Here is a 24287-nt window from a genome sequence, read left to right on the forward strand (position 1 = left end):
ATGGTAATTTAACTTCTTCCTTTCCTATTCTTATTCCTTTTTTTCTTTCTCTTTTCCAGTTGTTTTGGCTAATGTTTCCAGAACTATATTGAACAGAAGTGATAGTTGACATCCTTGTCTTGTTCCTGATTTTAGTGTGACAGCTTTAAGGTTTTGACTATTTGTTATGATGTTTGCTATTGTTTTCCCATAGATAGCTTTTATTAGATCAAAGTAAACACTTTTATTCCAATTTTCTGTAGGTGTTTTGTCATGAATGAGTGTTAAACTTTATGAAAATCTCTTTCTGCATCTATTGATATGATCATGAGATTTTTGTCTTTGGCTCTATTGATATGGTGTACATTAAGACAAAAGAGGACATAAAAAAGTAGATCAGAACAGAACAATGTAGGCAACACAGTATTTCACCACGAGACAACCCATAACTACCATAATGTCTCTTTCTTTGAAATCATATACAATAGTATCAAACATAACAAAATAGTATAAAAACATTCAAGAAAATGAAGGTATTACAGGGCATTCAGACCCAAATAACATAGAAAATTTGTTTATACTATCATGCATAATAAAATCCAATAAGATACAATATGATATAACCAATGGAAACAGAAGAACCAAAGCATAGTAAGATGCTAGAGTAAGAGATATAAAAATAAGCACTGACTATTAGAATGCCTTGTTTTCTTATACTATCACAGATAATAACATCAAATAGAATAAAATCATTCTAACTAATGAATGCAAGCATTATAAGGTTTCAGAGCAATATAACAGGGAATCATGATTATCATAAACTCTGATGTACTCTTACCATTTCTTACAGTAAGGAGACTATACGGTATTTATACATGTGAGTTTGATTTATTTTGCTTATGAGTATGGTCTCAAGTTGCATTCATTTATTTATAAATATCTCAATGTGATCATTCTTTATAGCTGAGTAGTACTCCATTGTATAAAAACAACACAACTTTTTTATCCATTCCTCAGTTGATGAACACTTAGGTTATTTCCAAGATCTAGCTATTACAAATTGTGCTGCTATAAACATAGATGCACGTATATCACTGTGGTCTAATGTTTTCAGTTCTTCTGGGAATATGCCTAGAAGTGGAATAGATGGGTTGAATGGGACTTCCAACCCCAGATTTTTGAGGAATTTCCAGACTGATCTCCACAGTGATTGCACCAGTCAACACTCCACCAACAGTGCAGGAGAGTTTCTTTTCCCCCACAGCCTCTCCAGCATTTGTTATTGATAGTTTTCTTGATCCTGGCCATTCTTTCTGGAGTGAGATGGAATCTCAATGGTGTTTTAATTGGCATTTCTCTAATAACCAATGATGATGAATATTTTTTCATTTATTCATTTGCCATTTGTATTTCTTCATCTGAAAACTGTGTATTCATCTCAGATGCCCATTTTTGGATTGGGTCTTTGAATTTTGGGGGTCTGATTTTTTAAAATTCTTTATATGTTTTAGACAGAAGTCCTTTGTCTGAGGGGCAGTTCACTAAGATTTTTTCCCAGTTTGTTGGTTTACTTTTCACTATGCTGCATATTTCTTTTGACATGCAGAAACTCTTTAATAGGATGTGATCCCAGTTATTGATTCTGGAAAGTATTTCCACTGTGGTGTGACGCCTGTTCATGAATTCTCTACCTACCCCCATGTCTTCAAGATTTTTATCTAATTTGTCTTCCAACAGATTTAGTGTTTCTGTTTTAACAGTCAGATCTTTGATCCATTTAGATTTTATTTTAGTACATGGTGATAGGCTTGGGTCTAGTTTTAGTTTTCAGCATGTGGAGAGCCAGTTTTTCCAGCACGATTTATTAAAGAGACTGTTGTTCTTCCAGTGAATGTGTTTGGCCCCTTTATCAAAGATAAAGTGGTTGAGTGTGTTTGTAGTTGTGATTGTATCTTCTAATCTATTCCATTGATCTTCAGATCTGTTTTTATTCCAGTACCATGATGATTTTACTACAGTAGCTTTATAGTATAACTTGAAGTCAAGCATTGTGATGCCTCCTGCCTTTCCTTTGCTGCTTAGCCTTTGCTATTCTAGGTCTCTTCTGGTTCCAGATGAATTTTAGGAGTGATTTCCCTAGATCTAAGAGGTATGTTGGTGGTATTTTTACTGGGATTGCATTGAATCTGCATAACAGTTTTGGGAGAATGGCCATTTTTACAATATTTATTCATTCTATCTATGAACAAGGGATGTCTTTCAATTTTCTGAAATCCTGTTCAATTTCTTTTTCAGAGTATTATAATATTCCCTATATAGATCTTTTACTTCTTTCTTTTTTTTTTTTTTTTTTTTTTTTTTTTTTTTTAATTTAAGAGGAAAAAGAGAAAAACACAAAACAAAACAAAGCAGTGTAAGGTTACATATAATACAGAACTACAAAAAAAGCATAACAGTAAGAAATCACCTGTTAATAGATTACATATTATCATCTTGGAAATAGTTGCTCAAATCACAGTATCAAAGAATACAAAGTAGACATTCAAACAGAGAGACTACAAACAGCTGTGTTCAATGATCCAAAAACATTAATATAGTCAGCTATTCAACATCCCTATACACACTTGCTGTTATATCCGTTAGAGCTCTTTTTTCCCCTTCCTCTCTTTTTACAACAAAATTTACACATTTTAGATTTTATTACTCCTTAGTTCTTATTACTTTTTTGGGGGGGGAGAATAAAGTCAAATATGGCAGAACAAAGCTGTCAGTGAAAACCAAGGATAGACTTAGCACATGATGTAGAACAGAGTATACGGTTATTAACAATAGTTATCAACGTTGTCTCTTGTTTCCTTAAAAAGATTTGTCTATCTCATTAGATATTATAAAGTTGGACAAAACAGTAGAGAACAAGACCAATAAAACTTAGACATTGTAAACATTACAGGACTTCCAAAGGAGACAATAGTCAAACCAGAATGGGCATCTTAGTGAATCTTACTGCCTTCAAAGTAGTTGCCTATACCCTCGGACCTGATACTATCCCACAGAATGGAACAGAGTCTAATCAGTCAAAACAAGATCGTGGGAGCATTACAGGACTTCAAAACAAGTTAATAGGAAATCGAAAAGAGTTACTATTATATATCCTAATTTTTTAAATTTTTCCCTTAATTAAAATAAACATAAGAAATAACTAAATAATTTTTTTAAAGAATAATAGTTACCATAGTGTCTGTCTTTTTCCTTGAGATATTTGGATAAAACTTCATATACTATAGCTTCAAATATTTCCATATCAAGAAGCCCGGAATAAAGCCTTTCTAATTAATAAGTGAAAATTTTATAAGGCTTCAAGGCCACATAATGGGGAATCATGATTGCCACATATTTTCATATATTTGAATCATTACTTACATTAGGGAAACTATTCGGTATTCACACATGCGAGATTGATTTATTTCACTTATGAGTATGGTCTCAAGCTGCGCCCATTTATTGATAAATATCTCAATGTGATCCTTCTTTATAGCTGAATAATATTCCATTGTATAGAAATACCACAACTTTTTTATCCATTCCTCAGTTGATGGACACTTGGGTTGTTTCCAAGATCTGGCGATTACAAATTGTGCTGCTATAAACATAGGTGCACATATATCACTGTGGTATGATGCTTTCAGTTCTTCTGGGAATATGCCTAGAAGTGGAATAGCTGGAATAAATGGGATTTCCAATCCCAACTTTTTGAGAAACCTCCAGACAGACCTCCACAAAGGCTGTACCAGTCTACACTCCCACCAACAGTGCAGGAGAGTTCCTTTTTCCCCACATCCTCTCCAGCATTTGTTGTTGTTGGTTTTCTTGATCCTGGCCATTCTTTCAGGAGTGAGATGGAATCTCAGTGTGGTTTTAATTTGCATTTCTCTGATGACCAATGATGATGAGCATGTTTTCATATATTTATTTGCCATTTGCATTTCTTCATCTGAGAATTGCGTATTCATCTCAGATGCCCATTTTTGGATTGGATCTTTGAATTTTGGAGGTCTGAGTTTTTTTAATTCTTTATATGTTTTAGACAAGAGTCCCTTGTCTGAGAGAGAGTTCACTAAAATCTTTTCCCAGTTTGTGGGTTTTCTTTTCACTATGCTGGAGATTTCTTTTGACATGCAGAAACTTTTTAATAAGATGTGGTCCCAGTTATTGATTCTGGGAAGTGTTTCCCGTGCGGTTTGAGTCCTGTTCATGAATTCTCTACCTACTCCTATGTCTCCAAGGTTTCTACCCACTTTGTCTTCCAATAGATTTAGTGTTTCTGTTTTAATATTCAGATCTTTGACCCATTTAGATTTTAATTTAGTACATGGTGATAGACATGGGTCTAGCTTTAGTTTTCGGCAAATGGAGAGCCAGTTTTTCCAGCACCATTTATTAAAGAGACTGTCGTTCTTCCAGTGAACCTGCTTGGCTCCTTTATCAAAGATAAGGTGGTTGAGTGTGTTTGTAGTTGTGGTTGTATCTTCTAATCTATTCCATTGATCTTCGCCTCTGTTTTGATTCCAATACCATGTTGATTTTACTACTGTTGCTTTGTAGTATAATTTCAAGTCAGGGATTGTGATGCCTCCTGCTTTGCCTTTGCTGCTTAGAATTGCCTTTGCGATTCTAGGTCTCTTCTGGTTCCAGATGAAATTTAGGAGTGATTTCTCTAGATCTATAAGGTATGTTGATGGTATTTCTATTGGGATTGCATTGAATCTGTATAAGAGTTTTGGGAGAATGGCCATCTTCACAATGTTTGTTCTTCCTATCCATGAGCAAGGGATGTCTTTCCATTTTCTGAGATCATCTTCAATTTCCTTTTTCAGTGTATTATAGTTTTCACTGTATAAGTCTTTCACTTCTTTCGTAAGAGTAATTCCTAAATATTTCATTTTTTTGCTTGCTAATGTGAATAGTCCAGTTTCTCTTATTTCCCTCTCTGTAATTTTGTTGTTCGTGTATAGGAATGCTATTGATTTCTGAGTATTGATTTTGTATCCAGCCACATTACTGAATTTATTTATTGTATCTAAGAGTATTTCAATGGAGTTTAGGGGGTCTTCTATGTAGAGTATCATGTCATCTGCAAACAATGATAACTTAACTTCTTCTTTTCCTATCTTTACCCCTTTTATTTCTCTTTCTTGCCTAATTGCTCTGGCTAGTACTTCCAGTACTATATTAAATAGGAGTGGTGATAAAGGACATCCTTGTCTTGTGCCTGATTTTAAAGTAAAGGCTTTCAATTTTTGGCCATTTAGAATGATGCTGGCTGTTGGTTTGTCATAAATGGCCTTTATTATATTGAGGTAAAGACCATCTATTCCAATTTTCTGTAGAGTTTTTATCATGAATAAATGTTGGACCTTATCGAAGGCTTTTTCTGCATCTATAGAAATGATCATGTGATTCTTATTTTTGGCTTTATTGATATGGTGGATTACATTTATTGATTTGCATATGTTGAACCATCCTTGCATTCCTGGGATGAATCCCACTTGGTCATGGTGTATAATCTTCTTGATGATTTGCTGGATCCTATTTGCCAATATTTTATTGAGGATTTTTGCATCTGTGTTCATTAGGGAGATTGATCTATAGTTCTCTTTTTTAGTTGGGTCTTTCTCAGGTTTTGGTACTAGAGTAATATTTGCTTCCAGGAACGACTTAGGAAGGATTGCTTCCCTTTCAATTTCATTGAACAGTTTGAGGAGTGTCGGCATTAGGTCTTCTTTGTATTTCTTGTAGAATTCTGCAGTGAATCCATCTGGGCCTGGGCTCTTCTTGGTGGGTAAGGACTTAATTACATTTTCAATTTCAGTAACAGAGATTGGGTTATTCAACAGTTTTACATCCTCTTGATCTAGCTTTGGCACTTCATATGCTTCTAAGAATCTGTCTATTTCTTCTGTGTTATCAAACTTTTGAGAGTAGAGGTTTTCGAAGTAGGTGTTGATGATCTTCTGTATTTCTATTGGGTCTGTAGTGATTTCTCATTTTTCATTTCTTATTGCATGAATTTGAGCTTTTTCTTCCCTTTTTTTAATAAGGTTGGCTAGGGGCTTATCGATTTTATTTATTCTTTCAAAGAACCAACTCTTTGATTTGTTGATTCTTTGGATTGTTTTCTTAGTCTCTATTGCATTGATTTCTGCTCTGATTTTTATAATTTCCTCTCTTCTTTTGGCTTTGGGCTTGACTTGCTCTTCTTTTTCTAGCTGTTTGAGGTGTAGCATCAAGTTATTTATTTGTATTCGTTCTGTTTTCCTGATGTGGGAACTCAGTGCAATAAATTTTCCTCTCAGGACGGCTTTCATTGCATCCCACAGGTTCCGGTAAGTTGTATCTGTATTTTCATTTTCTTTTAGGTATTGTTTGATTTCTTCTTTAATTTCCTCTGTGACCCACTGATTACTCAAGAGTGTGTTATTCAGTTTCCATGTGTTTGTGGGATTTTTGCAGTATCTTTTATCATTAATTTCTAATTTCAGAGCGCTATGATCCGATAACATGCAAGGGATGATTTCAGCTCTTTTGCACTTGTTTAAATATGTTCTGTGAGCTAATATATGGTCTATTTTAGAAAATGATCCATGTACTGCTGAGAAGAATGTGTATTCTGATGTTGTTGGGTGGAACATCCTGTATATGTCTATCAAACCCATTTGTTCACAGGTATGATTCAGTTCTGTTATTTCTTTGCTCATTTTCTGTCTGGTTGATCTGTCCCTTGGTGTCAATGGCGTATTAAGGTCTCCTGTTACAATTGTGTTACTGATAATTTGAGTTTTCATTTCTGTTAATAATTGTTTTATATAACTTGGTGCTCTGGAGTTTGGTGCGTATATATTTAAGATAGTTATCTCTTCCTCTTGGAGTTTTCCCCTTACAAGTATGTAGTGACCTTCTTTGTCCTTTATGGTCATTGTTGGTTTAAAGTTCACGTTGTCTGCAAACAGAATGGCTACTCCTGCCTTTTTCTGGATTCCTGCTGCATGAAGAATTGTTTTCCATCCTTTGACTTTCAGTCTGTGAGTATCCTTCTGGGTTAGATGGGTTTCCTGTAAACAGCATATGGTTGGATTTTGTTTCTTGATCCATTCTGCTAGTCTGTTTCTTTTGATTGGTGCATTGAGACCATTTACATTAATGGTTATTACTGTTAAATGCTGGTTAATTGTAGGAATGTTATCTCTCTGCTGTTGCATCTTTATCTTTCTGTTCTGTTTAATTATTTGCTTTGCTTAGTGGTTTTTTCCTTTGTGTATCTAAACTGTCTTTCAATATTTTTTGCAGGGTCGGTTTGGTGTTCATGAAGTTCTTCAGCTGTTCTTTGTCATGGAAGTATCGTATTGCACCATCTATTTTGAATGATAGTTTTGCAGGATATATCAGTCTTGGTTGGAAATCATTTTGCTTTAGGATCTGGAATATTTCACTCCATGCTCTTCTTGACTTTATCGTTTGTGCTGAGAAGTCTGCTGTGATTCTGATAGGTTTTCCTTTATAAGTGATCTGTCTTTTCTCTCTGACAGCTTTTAGTAATCTATTCTTGTGTTGGATTTCTGGGATGGTGATTATTATATGTCTGGGTGTAGTTTTATTTTGGTTATGAGTGTTTGGAGTTCTATATGCTTCACTGATCTTGATGTCAGTTTCTGATCTCATGCTTGGGAAATTTTCAGCTATTACTTCTCTAAATATCCGCTTGACATCCTTTATGTTGTCTCCCTCTCTTTCATTAATCCCTATCATTCTTATGTTATTCTTCTTTGCATCGTCTTGCAGTTGTTGAATTGTTGTTTCCTGATTCCTTGTTATTTTCAAAAGATCTTTCCTTTCCTGTTCACTAGCTGCAATCATGTCTTCAAGGTCTGAAATTCTATCTTCACTTTCATTAAGGCGGTTTTTACAACTTTCAGTGGAGTTTTTTATTTCCTGTATATCTCTGTGCATCTGCATTATGTATTCTGTTTGTTTCTTATATTGCTCGTCTAGGGATTCTATCTTTTTGTTTAGTTCCTCCAATTTTTTATCTGTGTTTTCTTTAGATATATTTAGAATCTCTTTCATTTCTTTTATCATTTCTTCTTTTATCTGGGAGATTATTTCGAGTTTGAATTTCTTTAAAGCTTCCTGGAGTTGTTTGTCAACTTCAGTAGCTATTATGTCCGATATATGAGGTGGATGGGATATATTTTCTTCTATATACATTGCTCCTAGGGTTTCCTGAGATGGGCTGGAGGTTTGAGGTTGTAATTTGGTCTTTCGTTTTGTCATTTTGTATATTTCTGTGTTTCAAGTGTTATTTGAAAGCTTCCTCAGGATCTGTTGAAAATCCCCTTCTATGTTTGGAGCTACTGAGCCTCTGACACCGCACTACCCCAAGCCATTGGGCCTGCAGAACCAGTGTCCCTCCTCTGCCTGCTCAGAACTCCGCAGTTCCAGACAAGCTGGGCCTCAGGGACACTGTGCGCCCACCTGCCCCTTGGAAGATCCACAGCTCTTCAATTGCAGCCGGGTTAGGGTGCTCTCCACAGGCCGCAGTGCCTCAGGAGCCTGTGATCCCTCCCTGCTTGCAGAGATATCCACAGTCCTCTAGGCAAAGGAAGGGACTTCTGCAGGCACTCCAGATCCGCCCAGCTCCTCCTCTGCAGGCAGATGGCTTGGCGCGGCTGGGCTCGGGGGTTAGTGTAGGCCCGCCCATCCGTCAGGAGCTCAGCAGACTTCCAAGTGTAGCGGGGGGGGGGGGGGGGGGGGAGGCAGCTGTAGTGGCCTCTAACCCACTGCTCCACTTCACTGCACCCAGAAGCCTGGGGGGTCCGGAACAGTCTGAGATTTGGGCAGACTGTGCTGGGCACTCACCACAGGCTGAGGTGCCTCAGGAAGCTGCGATGCCTCCCTGCTTGCAGAAGTATTCAGTCCTTCAGACAAAGGAACGGGCTTCTGCAGGGACTCCGGATCAGCCCAGCTCCTCCTCTGCAGGAGATGGCTAGGTGCGGCTGGGCTCGGGGGTTAGTGTAGGCCCGCCCATCCGTCAGGAGCTCAGCAGACTTCCAAGTGTAGCCGGGGGGGGGGGGGGGCAGCTGTAGTGGCCTCTAACCCACTGTTCCACTTCTCTGCACCCAGAAGCCTGGGGGGTCCGGAACAGTCTGAGATTTGGGCAGACTGTGCTGGGCACTCACCACAGGCTGAGGTGCCTCAGGAAGCTGCGATGCCTCTCTGCTTGCAGAAGTATTCAGTCTCTTTTACTTCTTTCATGAGATTATTCCTAAGTATTTCATTTTTTTGGATGCTAGTGTGTCTTCTTTTATCTCTCAGTGATTTTGTTGTTAGTGTATAGAAATGCTATTGATTTTTGAGTATTGATTTTGTATCCAGCTACATTGCCTAATTTATTTATTATATCTAGGAATCTTTCAATGGAGTTTTGGGGGTCTTCTGTGTAAAATATGTCATCTGCAAATAATAATAATTTAAATTCCTCTTTTCCTATCTTTACCCCTTTTATTTCTCTCTCTTGTTTAATTGCTCTGACTAGTATTTGCAGTACTATATTGTATAGGATTGGTGATAAGGGACTTCCTTGTCTTGTGCCTGATTTTAAGGTAAAGGCATTCAGTTTTTGGCCATTTAATATGATGCTAGCTCTTGGATTGTCATAGATGGCCTTTATCATATTGAGGTAAAGACAATCTATTCCAAATTTCTGTAAGATTCTTATCATGAATGAATGTTGAACCTTATCAAAAGCTTTTTCTGCATCTATAGGCATGATCATGTGATTCTTACTTTTGGCTTTATTTACATGGTGGACTTCATTTATTGATTTATGTATGTTGAACCATCCCTGCATGCCTGGGGTGAATTCCACTTGGTTCTGGTGTATAATCTTCTTGATGATTTGCTGCATCCCATTTGCCAATATTTTCTTGAACATTTTTGCATCTGTGTTCATTAGTGAGACTGGACTTAGTTCTCTTTTTTAATTGGGTCTTTCTCAGGTTTTGGTAGTAGAGTAATATTTGCTTCCAGGAATGACTTACAAAGAATTGCTTTCCTTTCAGTTTCATTGAAGAGTCTGAGGAGTGTTGGCATTAAGTCTTCCTTGTATTTCTTGTAGAACTCCACAGTGAATCCATCTGGGCCTGGGCTCTCCTTTGTCGGTAAAGACTTAATTACATTTTCAATTTCATTAATAGAAATTAGGTTAGTCATTGGGTTTACATCTTCTTGACCCAGCTTTGATACTTCATATGTTTCTAGGAATCTATTTCTTCTGTGTTATCGAACCTATGAGAGTAGAGGTTTTTGAAATAGGTTTTGATGATCTTCTGTATTTCCAAAGAGACTGTAGTGATTTCGCCTTTTTCATTCCTTATTGCATCAATCTGAGTTTTTTCTTTCCTTTTTTAATGAGGTTGGCTAGGATCTTATCAATTGTATTTATTCTTTCAAAGAACCAACTCTTTGATTCATTGATTCTTTGGACTGTTTTCTTAGTCTGTATTGCACTGATTTCTGCTCTGATTTTTATAACTTCCTCTCTTCTTTTGGCTTTGCGCTTCACTTGCTCTTCTTTTTCTAGATGTTTGAGGTGTAGCACCAGGTTGTTTATTTGTATTCGTTCTTTTTTCCTGATTTGGGAACTCAGTGCAATAAATTTTCCTCTGAGGACTGCTTTCATTGCATCCTACAGATTCGGTAAGTTTTATTAGTTTTTTTCATTTCCTTGTAGCTACTGTTTAATTTCTTCTTTAATTTCCCCTGTGACCCACTGATTGCTCAAGAGTGTTTTATTAAATTTTCATGTGTTTGTGGGGATTTTGCAGTTTCTTTTATCGTTAATTTCTAGTTTCATGGCACTATGATCTGATAACATGCATGGGATAATTTCAATTATTTTGCATTTATTTAAATGTGTTCTGTAAGCTAGTAGATGGTCTATTTTAGAAAATGTCCCATGACTGCTGAGAAGAATGTATATTCTGAAGTTGTTGAATGGAACACTCTGTATATGTCTATCAAATCTATTTGTTCAGAGGTGTGACTCAGTTCTGTTATTTCTTTGCCGATTTTCTATCTGGTTGATCTGTCCCTTGGTGTAAATGGTGTGTTAAGTCTCCTGTTAGAATTGTGCTATTGCTAATTTGATTTTTCATTTCTATTAATAATTGCTTTATATAACTGGGTGCTCTGGAATTTGGTGCACATATATTTAAGATTGTTATCTCTTCCTCTTGAAGTTTTCCCCTAATCAGTATGTATTCTTTACCTCTTCTGATCATTCTTGATTTGAAGTTCATATTATCTGCAACCAGAATAGCTACTCCTGCTTTTTTTTTCCAGTTCCTGTTGCATGAAGTATTGTTTTCCATCCTTTGACTTTCAGTCTGTGAGTTTTCTTTTGGGTTAGATGGGTTTCTTATAGACAGCATATGGTTGAATGTTGTTTCTTGATCCATTCTGTCAGTCAGTTTCTTTTAATTGGTGAATTGAGACCATTCACATTATGGTTATAACTGTTATATATTGGTTTATTGTTGACATGTTATCTTTCTGCTGTTGTATCTTTATCTTTCCATTCTGCTTGTCTACCTTGTTGAGTGTTTTTTTCCTATGTATATCTAAACTGTTTTTCAGTATTCTTTCCAGGGTTGGCTTTGTGATCATGAAGTTCTTCAGCTGTTCTTTGTCATGGAAGTATCTTATTTCTCCATTGATTTTGAAGGACGGTAGTCTAGGTTGAAAATCATTTTCCTTTATGATACGAAATATTTCAGTCCATGCTCTTCTTGACTTCACTGTGTTGAGAAGTCTGCTGTGATTCTGATAGGTTTTCCTTTAGAGGTATCTGTCTTTTCTCTAACAGCTTTTAATATTCTATCCTCATTTTGTATTTCTGGGATGGTGATTATTACATGTCTGGGTGTAGTTTATTTTGGTTATGGCTATTTGGAGTTCTATATGCTTCACTAATCCTAATGTTAGTTTCCATTATCATGTTTGGGAAATTTTCAGCTATTATTTCTCTGAATAGCCTGTTGATATCATTTGTGTTGTCCCCTTCTTTTTCATTTATCCCTATCAATCTTATGTAGTTTTTCTTTGAATCATCTTGCAGCTGTTGAATTTTTATTTCCTAATTCCTTGTTATTTTTAAAAGATCTTTCCTTTTCTGTTCACTAGCTCCAATCTTGTCTTTGAGGTCTCAAATTCTATCTTCACTTTTGTTAATGTGGTTTTGACAACTTTCAATAGAATTTTTGATTTCCTGTGTATCTCTTTGAATCTGCTTTATGTATTCTGTTTGTTTCTTATATTGTTCATCCAGGGATTCTATCTTTTTGTTTTGTTCCTCTAATTTTTTAACTGTGTCTTCTTTAGATGTGTTCAGCATCTCTTTCACTACTTTTATCATTTCTTCTTTTACCTGGGAGATTATTTCTGGTTTGAATTCTTTTAAATCTTCCCAGAGTTGCTTCTTTATTTCAGTTGCTACTATTTCAGATATTTCAGGTGTACGGCATATATTTTCTTCAATGTACGTGGCTCCTAGGCTTTCTTGGGATGGGCTGGAGGTTTGAGATTGCATTTAGGTCTTTTTTTTTTTTTTGGTCATTTTCCTATAATTCCATGTTTCAAATGTTCCAAGGCTCCCCCTGAGCATGTTGGAAATCATCTCCTATGCCCTGGGCTCCTGGGACTGAATGGAGGATGCTAAGCATAGTCCAGTCAGGCCCTCTGGCCCTCCTGTGCCACCTCCACTGTTCCAGGAAGGTGGGTGGGCACCTAACCAAAGCTCTTCCTAGGTGAGGACCAATGCCCTGGAACTCACTTGATGTGCCTTCTACTTCCCTGATTGAGGAAGGTCACTGAGCGTAATCTAGTCAGGCCGCAAAACCTCCCAAGCCTAGTTCAGTTTGGCTGGAAGCTGGGCAGGTCCTTGACACCTGGGAGTGATGATCTTAAACTCTCCCAGGCTTGGGATGGTGTTCAGTCTTGGTCGTTTTTTGTCTAATTGATCTGTCTTTTTGTGATAGTCATTTATTAAATTTGTTTTATGTAGTTGTATGCACTGATATTTTGTGCATATATATTTATCATTGTTATTCCTTCTTGGCATCTTCCTTAATAAGCATGTGCTCACTTTGTTTGTCTCCTTTGATCAGTCTTGGTTTGAAGTTAACATTGAGTGCAAATAGAATAGCTATCCCTGCTTTTTTTCTCTATTATTGTCACTTGGAGTATTGTTTTCCATCCTTTGACTTACAGCCTATGTACTGCTTTTTGAGTTAAATATGTTTGTCTTGTGCAGTATAATGCTGAATCTTGCTTCTTGATCCATTTTCCAGTCTTTATCTTTTGAATGGTGAATTGAGACCATTCAGATTGATGGTTATAGTTAATATGCATTGGCTTGTCTTTCTCATAATATTTTCCTCCTGGTATTCGGTCTTTCTCCTATTTCCTTTCTCATTTTGCCTGGTGGATTCTTCCTGTTGGTGTTCTTGGAATTGTGGTCTTCATTACTCCTCTAACATAGTCTTCAGAGAATTTTGGAGATCTGGGTTGATGGTCGTGAATTTCTTGCGTTGTTCTTTGTCTTGAAAGTTTCTTATTTCTTCACTTATTTTGAAAGACTGTTTTGCACAATACATCAGTTTGGGTTGGAGACTGTTTAGGCCTTGAAATACTCGATTTCAAGCTCTCCTTCACTTAAGATTTGTGTTGAGAAGTCTGATGTGAATCTGATGGGTTTTCCTTCATAAGTGATTTGTTTCTTTTCTTTAATAGCTTTTAATATCCTGCTCTTATGCTGAATCTCTGAAATTTTGATTATTAAATTCTTTGGCATAGGTTTATTTTCATTATAGCTATTTGGAGTCAGATGAGCTTCAATGATTTGTATGCCAAATTTTTTATCCATGTATGGGAACTTTTCTGCAATTACTTCTATGAAGTTTCTTTTAGTGTTTTTGCCACCTCCAGCTTTCTCACTAATGCTTATATTGTTCTTATTTGCTTCATCTTGCAGCTTTTGGGGTTGATTTTTCATGTTCCTTACTATTTTTAATATATCTTTCTTTTTGTGATCTCCAATAGCAATCCTGTCTTCTAGATCTGATATTCTACCCTCACCTTCATTCAATCTGTTATATGCTTTTAGTAGAATTTTTAATCTCTTGAACACCTGTTTGGATCTATTTCATGGTTTCTGTTTTTTCCTATGTTGGGCATTATGGTTTCTATCATTTTCCTAAACTCCTCTATTCCTTTATCTTTGTCTACTCTAGATTTGTTGAGCATGTCTTTTATTAATTGACATTTCTTTTTTTTACCTGAGATTACATTTTGTAGCCTTGTTCATTCTGGTTTTTTTTTTTCATTTCTGTTGGTACCATTTCAGCAAATTCCACTGTGTGGCTTCTCATTTACTCTATCTCATTGCCCTCTGGACTTGTTCTGAAACTGCTGAAGAGCTGAGGATCTGGAGTTGCATTTTTCTTCTGTATCTTGTCATTTTTATCATGTATTTTTATTTTATTTTGTTTTCTGTGTTTATGCTTCTAGATTTTTTTTGAGGCAATATTCACTCACATGGAAATATCATAAAATTAAGGGAGATAGTTTAGGGAAGTGAGAAAGAACATGAATAGAACAAAACAAATATAAAGATAAGAAACCAAAACAAAAATCCCTACCAGATATAAAAAGAAAAACCAATAAAGCAAAAAGAGCAAACAAACAAACAAAGGAAAAGAATAAAATTCCTCTGGTATCCACAGTTCCATGGTAATTTCCAAGTTGAATCCCAGATATGTGCTGTGTAACAATATTAGTTTCACAGTAGGATTTGTACTGGATATATGGTCGATCTTACCGCTCTCTGGATATGTGAGCTGAGACTGGTCTTTAGCTAACAATTTTCTGGATGTCCACTTTGCCTTACCATGATTTTCTCTACAGTACACTCCCATTTGCTGTGGCACTCTCAGGTAAGGAAAACCCAGAGTTGCTCTCAAACCCATTTACAGTTGTCTCCTTCTGGAACTTGCACAGCTTCCCCTGTTCTTCACCACTAACTCCTCTAACATGTTGGTTGTATTATGGGCAGATAAGTCCCCTTGTCCCATCATAAGACAAGCACGCTTCCCTGCTTTTGCTGCAGTGCCAAGGCCACTCTGCTGGTCACAGATCAGGGGATGCTTCTAGTCCTTTGTATTTAGGGCTAAGAGTAACTTTTGGCACCCACCAGAGTGGAGTCTTGGTGATCCCAGCTCCTACCTGTCTGCAGAATTACTACAGTCTGCTTCCTAACTGCCAGCAGTCTACCATGACTGGATTCCTCTCTACATTTCGTCCATGAAGGGACCTGCGACTGTTCTGCTGTTGGAATTTGCTCTGAATCCTTAGGAATAAAACATTATCCCCACTTTCCAGCTTGTGTTCAAGTGTCTGTGTGTTAGAGCACAGCTCTGGTTTACCTCACTGACTGACTGCTGGCTCTGCAGGGCTCCTCGGGAAACAATAGAGCATTCTTGTTTGTGCTTCCAATTTTCTGTTGTCTCCCTACTACGCACCATGCTGGTAGGCCGTCTCTCGTCTCTCATGTCACTGAACCAACTCACTTCCTTTTGTTAAACTTTGTTTCTCTAATGTATTACTGGGGCTAAATTATGATGCCAGTGGACTTCTCAGACAACAAAACAGCAGTGCACATTTCCCCCAGATGTATGAAATCAAAGTATCTTTTAGATACTACCAAATATTCTTTGTGTGGGGAAATCCTCACTGATTGAAAATCACTACTTTATAATACTACTAAAATATGATGATGATGATGATGATGATGATGACAAGAACAATAGTCAACATTTGTTGAGGGCTTACTACACATTGATTTAAACCCTTTTTATAGTCAACTATATCACCTCTACAAAATACAGTACAAAAGAAAGTGAATGTCTTAACAACTTGTTAAATAGGGGATAGCTATGTAAGTTAGAAGGAAAAAACTAAGAAGGAAAAAAGAAATACTGACATACTTGGAAGCTACCATTAGACCTGCTCCCCATATCTAACCACTATTTGCCTGACCCAAGGTAACTATTATCCTAAACTTTTCGTTTTATTGTCTAGTTATTCTATCAAAAAGATTTATTTCTAAATTTATGTTTACCTTTCATATAGCCCTTCTCAGTCATTTAAAGATTGATATGTTCCATCAAAACAAAGGAGCAGACCAAAAAAAAAAGAGAGAGATTTGGAATTCAGGAAACAGGGGAAACAATGTTGAAATCCCCCAAGAGATGGAAAACAGTCTTGGAGTAGAATCTGGTACCAAGTATAGAAAAAAATCAGTCCATACAGGAGCAAGTAAGATTGCTCCAGGTCAGATTTCCTCAAGAAAATACAATCAATATGCATCTGAATATGTCGAAAGATGATTTGGATAGCTGGTGGAAAATTCAGGCTTCTTTTAGAGAAACATGCATATAAAATTAAGTAAGCAAACAAACAGGACAAGTTCAATGTGAAAAACCAAAAAGAGTCTAAAATATTTACCCTAGTATATTACATGACCCAGCTGTAAGCTAAATAACATTATCATAATGTAAACACAGAGTGTTGCTTTAACTGGTGCTGTAATATAGTAGCAGGCCAGGAAAAGAGTGACAATGAGAAGGTATGAAATTTGAGAGAGTTAAATCCTCCCAATCAGGGAATCAACAAATAATACCTAGCACGAGAATGTTCTATAGAGGTACAGTGATAGATATAAACAGTCCACTAGAAGAGATGAAAACATCTCTTTGGAGAGATAAATGGGGTAAACACTACAGATTTCTGGATTAAACCTTGCAACATGTTTGACTCCCTAAATCACATGTGTAAATTTTTGATGAAAATACTCTAAAAGCTAACTTTAAGACAATTATTTTTTTCATATTTACCATATAATTTTATGTATTCTTATCATTTCTTACACTAGGGAAACTATTCGGTATTTATACATATGAGTTTGATTTATTTCACTTATGAGTATGGTCTCAAGCTGCGCCCATTTATTTATAAATATCTCAATGTGATCATTCTTTATAGCTGAGTAGTACTCCATTGTATAAAAATACCACAACATTTTTATCCATTCCTCAGTTGATGGACACTTAGGTTGTTCCCAAGATCTGGCTATTACAAATTGTGCTGCGATAAACATGGATGCACATATATCACTATGGTATGATGCTTTCAGTTCTTCTGGGAATATGCCTAGAAGTGGAATAGCTTCAAGTCAAATGGGGCTTCTAGTCCCAGCTTTTTGAGAAATCTCCAGACTGACCTCCACAATGGTTGTACTAGTCTACACTCCCACCAACAGTGTAGGAGAGTTCCTTTTTCCCTACAGCCTCTCCAGCATTCGTTGTTGGTGGTTTTCTTGATCTTGGCCATTCTTTCAGGAGTGAGATGAAATCTCAGTGTGGTTTTAATTTGCATTTCTCTAATGACCAGTTATGGTGAGCATTTTTTCATGTATTTATTTGCCATTTGAATTTCTTCATCTGAAAATTGTTTATTCATCTCAGATGCCCATTTTTGACTTGGGTCTTTGAATTTTGGGGGTCTGATTTTTTAAAATTCTTTATATGTTTTAGACAGAAGTCCTTTGTCTGAGGGGCAGTTCACTAAGATCTTTTCCCAGTTTGTGGGTTTTCTTTTCACTATGTTGGAGATTTCTTTTGACGTGCAGAAACTTTTTAATAAGAGGCAATCCTAGTTATTGATTCTGGGAAGTATTTCCTGTGCGGTTTGAGTCCTGTTCATGAATTCTTTACCTACTCTTATGTCTTCAAGGTTTTTACCCAATTTGTCTTCCAAAAGATTTAGTGTTTCTGTTTTAATATTAAGATCTTTGATCCATTTAGATTTTATTTTAGTACATGGTGATAGGCATGGGTCTAGTTTTAGTTTTCGGCATATGGAGAGTCAGTTTTTCCAACACCATTTATTAGAGAGACTGTCGTTCTTCCAGTGAACATGTTTGGCTCCTTTATCAAAGATAAGGTGGTTGAGTGTGTTTGTAGTTATGGTTGTATCTTCTAATCTATTCCACTGATCTTCGACTCTGTTTTGGTTCCAGTACCGTATTGATTTTACTGCAGTTGCTTTGTAGTATAACTTCAAGTTAAGGATTGTTATACCTCCTGCCTTGTCTTTGCTGCTTAGAACTGTCCTTGCTATTTTAGGTCTCTTCTGGTTCCAGATGAATTTTAGGAGTGATTTCTTGAGTTCTATGAGGTATGTTGATGGTATTTTTATCGGGTTTGCATTGAATCTGTATACAAGTTTTGGGAGAATGGCCATTTTCACGATATTTATCCTTCCTATCCATGAGCAAGGGATGTTTTTCCATTTTCTGAGATCATCTTCAATTTCATTTTTCAGTGTATTATAATTTTCCCTGTATAGGTCTGTCACTTCTTTTGTGAGAGTAATTCCTAAATATTTCATTTTTTTGGTTGCTAGTGTGAAGGGTGTTGCCTCTCTTATTTCTCTCTCTGTGACTTTGTTGTTAGTGTATAGGAATGCTATTGATTTTTGAGTATTGATTCTGTATCCAGCTACATTACTGAATTTATTTACTATATCTAGGAGTCTTTCAATGGAATTTTGGGGATCTTCTATATAGAGTATCATGTCATCTGCAAATAATGATAACTTAACTTCTTCTTTTCCTATCTTTACCCCTTTTATTTCTCTCTCTTGTCTAATTGCTCTGGCCAGTATTTCCAGTACTATATTAAATAGGAGTGGTGATAAGGGACATCCTTGTCTTGCGCCTGATTTTAAAGTAAAGGCTTTCAATTTTTGGCCATTTAGTATGATATTGGCTGTTGGTTTGTCATAGATGGCCTTAATTATATTGAGGAAAAGGCCTCTATTCCAACTTTCTGTAAGGTTCTTATCATGAATGAATATTGGACCTTATCAAAGGCTTTTTCTGCATCTATAGAAATGATCATGTGATTCTTACTTTTGGCTTTATTGATATGGTGGATTACATTTATTGATTTACGTACGTTGAACCATCCCTGCATGCCTGGGATGAATCTCATTTGGTCAGGGTGTATGATCTTCTTGATGATTTGCTGCATCCTATTTGTCAATATTTTATTGAGGATTTTTGCATCTGTGTTCTTTAGGAAGATTGGTCTGTAGTTCTCTTTTTCATTTGGGTCCTTCTCTGGTTTTGGTACTAGAGTAATATTTGCTTCTAGGAACGATTTAGGAAGGATTGCTTCTCTTTCAATTTCATTGAAGAGTTTGAGGAGTGTCGGCATTAGGTCATCTTTGTATTTCTTGTAGAGTTCTGCAGTGAATCCGCCTGGGCCTGGGCTCTTCTTGCAGGTAAAGATTTAATTATGTTTTCAATTTCATTAATAGAAATTGGATTATTCAGTAGTTTTATATCTTCATGACCTAGCTTTGGTACTTTGTATGCTTCTAGGAATCTGTTTATTTCTTCTGTGTTTTCAAACCTTTGAGAGTAGAGGTTTTCGAAATAGGTGTTGATGATCTTCTGTATTTCTATAGGGTCTGTAGTAATTTCATCTCTTTCACTCCTTATTGCATGAATTTGAGCTTTTTCTTCTCTTTTTTTTAATAAGGTTGGCTAGTGGTTTGTTGATTTTATTTATTCTTTCAAACAACCAGCTCTTTGATTTGTTGATTTTTTGGATTGTTATTTTGGTCTCGATTGCATTGATTTCTGCTCTGATTTTTATAATATCCTCTCTTCTTTTGGCTTTGGGCTTGACTTGCTCTTCTTTTTCTAGATGTTTGAGGTGTAACATCAGGTTATTTATTTGTATTCGTTCTGTTTTCCTAATGTGGGAACTCAGTGCAATAAATTTTCCTCTGAGGACAGCTTTCATTGCATCCCACAGATTCCGGTAAGTTGTATTTGTGTTTTCATTTGTTTGTAGATATTGTTTAATTTCTTCTTTAATTTCCTCTGTGACCCACTGATTATTCAAGAGTGTGTTATTCAGTTTCCATGTATTTGTGGGATTTTTGCAGTATCTTTTATCATTAATTTCTAATTTCACAGGGCTATGGTCCAATAGCATGCAAGGGATAATTTTGACCCTTCTGAATTTATTTAAATATGTTCTGTGAATTAATATATGATCTATTTTAGAGAAGGACCCATGTACTGCTGAGAAGAATGTGTATTCTGTTTTTGTTGGGTGATATAGTCTGTATATGTCTATTAAGTCAATTTGTTCACAGGTGCAATTCAGTTCTTTTATTTCTTTGTTGATTTTCTGTCTAGTTGTCTGTTGGTGTCAATGATGTGTTAAGATCTCCTGTTAGAATTGTGTTACTGCTAATTTGGTTTTTCATTTCTGTTAGTACTTGTTTTATATAACAGGGTACTCTGGAGTTTGGTGCATATATATTTAAGATAGTTATCTCTTCCTCTGGAAGTTTTCCCCTAACCAGTATGTAGTGTCCTTCTTTATCCCTTCTGATCATTATTGGTTTGAAATTCAGGTTATCTGCAAACAGAATAGCTACCCCTGCTTTTTTTTGGGGGGGGGGGTTTCCTGTTGCATGAAGTATTGTTTTCCATCCTTTGACTTTTAGTCTGTGAGTATCCTTTTGGGTAAGATGGGTTTCTTGTAGACAGCATATGGTTGGATTCTGTTTCTTGATCCATTCTGCCAGTCTGTTTCTTTTAATTGGTGCATTGAGACCATTTACATTAATGGTTATAACTGTTATGTATTGGTTTGTTGTTGACATGTTATCTTTTTGCTGTTGCATGTTTATCTTTCTGCTCTGTTTAATTGTCTGTGTTGTTTAGTTGTTTTTTCCTAAATGTATCTAGGCTGTCTTTCAGTATTCTTTGCAGTGTTGGCTTGGTGATCATGAAGTTTTTCAGCTGTTCTTTGTCATGGAAGTATCTTATTTCTCCATCGATTTTGAAGGACAGTTTTGCAGGGCACATCAGCCTAGGTTGGAAATCATTTTGCTTTAGGATCTTAAATACTTCACTCCATGCTCTTCTTGACTTTATTGTTTGTGCTGAGAAGTCTGCTGTGATTCTGATAGGTTTTCCTTTATAGGTGATCTGTCTTTTCTTTCTGACTGCTTTCTGATATTCTATTCTTTCTGATATTCTATTCTAAGCTGTCTGATATTCTATTCTTTTGTTCAATTTCTGGGGTGCTCATTATTATATGTCTGGGTGTAGATTTATTTTGGTTATGGCTATTTGGAGTACTATATGCTTCATTGATCTTGATATCAGTTTCTAATCTCGTGTTTGGGAAATTTTCAGCTATTACTTCTCTAAATATCCTCTTGACATCGTTTATGTTGTCCCCTTCTTTTTCATTTACCTTATCAACCATGTTGTTCCGCTTTACATTGTCTTGCAGGTGTTGAATTGTTATTTCCTGATTTCTTGTTATTTTTTTTTTTTTTTTTTTTTTTTTTTTTTTTTGTCTTTTTCCTTTTTATCGGTACCAGGGATTGAACTCACGACTGCCTGCTTGCAAGGCAGGCGCTTATGCCGCTGAGCTAAATCCCCAGCCCCTGATTTCTTGTTATTTTTAAAAGATCTTTCCTTTCCTGTTTGCCAGCTGCAATCTTGTCTTTGAGGTCTGAGATTCTATGTTCACATTCATTGAGGCGGTTTTTACAACTTTCAATGGAGTTTTTGATTTCCTGTATATCTTTTTGCATCTGCTTTATGTATTCTGTTTGTTTCTTGTATTGCTCATCTAAGGATTCTATCTTTTTGTTTAGTTCCTCCAATTTTTAACTATGTTTTCTTTAGATATATTCAGCACCTCCTTCATTTCTTTTATCATTTCTTCTTTTACCTGAGAGATTATTTCTAGTTTGAATTCCTTTAAGGTTTCCCAGAGTTGCTTCTTTATTTCAGTTACTATTATTTCAGGTATTTCAGATGTGGAATGTGTTTTCTTCTATGCATGTGGTTCCTAGGCTTTCTTGGGATGGGCTGGATATTTGATGTTGCATTTTGGTCTTTCGTTTTGTCATTTTCCTATTTTTTTTGAGTTTCAAGTGTTGTTCCAAGTGAAGGAGAGAGTTCCCCCAGACCATGCCTAGGCCCGACAGGCTGGCCCAGGCAGGAAACAGCACGCTGGACCCCAGGCAACAAAGAAAGTTCCCCTACACTGGGGCGGGATTCCGTGCTTACCGGACTCGCTGGTCCTGGCAGGAAACCGCAGGCAGATTTTCCAGGCAATGAAGAGAGTTTCCCCAGACCGGGGTAGGATTCCTGGGGCAGGATTCCTTGCCTAGGCCCCACTTGCTGGTTTGAGATGGGACCAGAGATGGGAGGGGCTGGAGGAAGCGCGAGGGCAGAGACAAACAGACAGTGGGGGTGGGGGGGGGGGATAAAGCAGGCGGCTTAAGACATTATTATAATAATGGTGAATTTTCAAGTAGTGTCTGAGGCAAAATGAATAGAAAATAGGCTGATATATTCATAAACTTAGATTTCGTGTGGTTCTCTTGAATGTTCGTTTTTAAACAGGCAATGAGAAGTTTAAGAAGCTCCAGGAGTGAAAACAACAGAGGTCAACGCATCATATCCCATTCAAGCAAAGATTTTAAGGGATATGTTTGTAAGGCTCAGAGTATTAAAGTGCAGGGAAACGAAAGTGTTCAAGAAGAAAGCTCTTCTTCCCAGTGACATAAATATTTCACTCACCCTCTATAATTTAATATAATCCATGCTTTCTAGGTCACATAACTAACAAAGAGAATCACCAGGAACTTAGCCATTATTTCAATTATTTGAACCCGAAAAGTACTAGGCCCTCCAAAGCTCCAAATCCTTTATCTTCCCAAAGAGGGGTCTGAAGTCTTTAGTGGCCATAGGAAATTTCCTAGGGCAAACAAAGCGATTCAAGAAGGTAAGCATTGGTTCTTGTGTCAGATCTCATTTGGTTCAAATCCCAGTTCTACTCTACAATAGATGTGGGTTCTTGGTAAAATTACTGAATATCTCTTAATCACAGTTTTAACATCTAAAAATATAAAGATGGTAATGCCTACATTGCTCTGTGATTCTCAAGATCCAGGAGACAATTTTCATAAAAGTCCTTGGCAAATACATGTGTCTCTAGCAAATTTAGCTAATGTTATAATTATTGTCATTGCTATAATAATAGCTATTGTTATTACTAATTCTCTTGTGAATGGCATCATATCCAATCCACTGCACAATGGCTTTAAAAAGCAGCTACAGCTGCTTTTGTCTCACTGCCCCCCCGCATGGCCTCTGACCTTGCTAGGATCATTGGCGTTAGCGAAATCCACTTAATCCAACCCACTCTTCCCACACTGCTCCACCAATACTCCTCTAATGAATAACTCCTTGGTATGGCTAAATCTCATGTTCAGCTTTCACTTTGCATTTTTCTTATCCATCAATTGCATTTAATTTATTCCCTCACTTCCTTTTCCTTCTCCTTAATTATGTTTTCTTCAGCAGGATTTCAGGACACAGTACTCCCCTGACTTTCTACATATCACACTGTGCCATCCTATTCTTCTTCCCCAATTTCCCCTTTCTCTGACCTAACAATATTGAAGTGTGCTGGGGTTGAATCCTTGGTAACCCCTTTATTTATATACTATCCTGACAATTTCACCAGGTTTCACAAGTTTAAATATCTTTCATGTAAGAGCTACTTCAGAATTTACATCTTTAGGCTAGAGACTTTTCATGAACTCCAGACTTCAACAACTAGTCCCTGTTTAATTTCACTTGAATGTCCAATAAGCATTTCACATTTGACAGGTTCAAATCTAAACTACTAACTTTCTGTACAAAACTCATCCATTCCATACTTACTCCCAGTTGGTTACATCTTAATTTTTCCTTCTATTCATCTCAAAAACTCTGTAGATATCCATGACACCTCTTATTATCATACCACAATTCAATGCAACAGTAAACACTACTATTTCTATGTGAAAAATATATCCAAATAGCTCACCATCTCTCTGTTGGAACGAAGAGCCCTACCCGATTCTCTGCTTATCCCTTTGCCCTCTTACAATCCATGCTCAAGTAGTGGTAGACAGAATTATCCTTTGTAAATGCAAATAAAATTGTACTATTCCTCTGCTCAACTATCATCCAGAGACTTATCACCTTAATTAGAATTAAAAGCCAATTCTTTTTATGATCATTGAAAACTTGCTACTTC

At 36.4% G+C, this 24287-nt stretch overlaps 1 pseudogene; it reads left to right on the top strand.

Moving 5' to 3' along the window:
• LOC100718980 (CD2-associated protein-like) overlaps positions 1-22762 on the top strand; it is a 38099-nt pseudogene extending 15337 nt beyond the window's left edge.
• Positions 22763-24287: the final 1525 nt, after the last annotated feature.

The sequence above is a fragment of the Cavia porcellus genome, unplaced genomic scaffold (assembly GCF_034190915.1).
Source record: "Cavia porcellus strain 051 isolate PalLab524CR breed Dunkin Hartley unplaced genomic scaffold, mCavPor4.1 scaffold_5, whole genome shotgun sequence".
In the NCBI taxonomy this organism is placed as follows: Eukaryota; Metazoa; Chordata; class Mammalia; order Rodentia; family Caviidae; genus Cavia; species Cavia porcellus.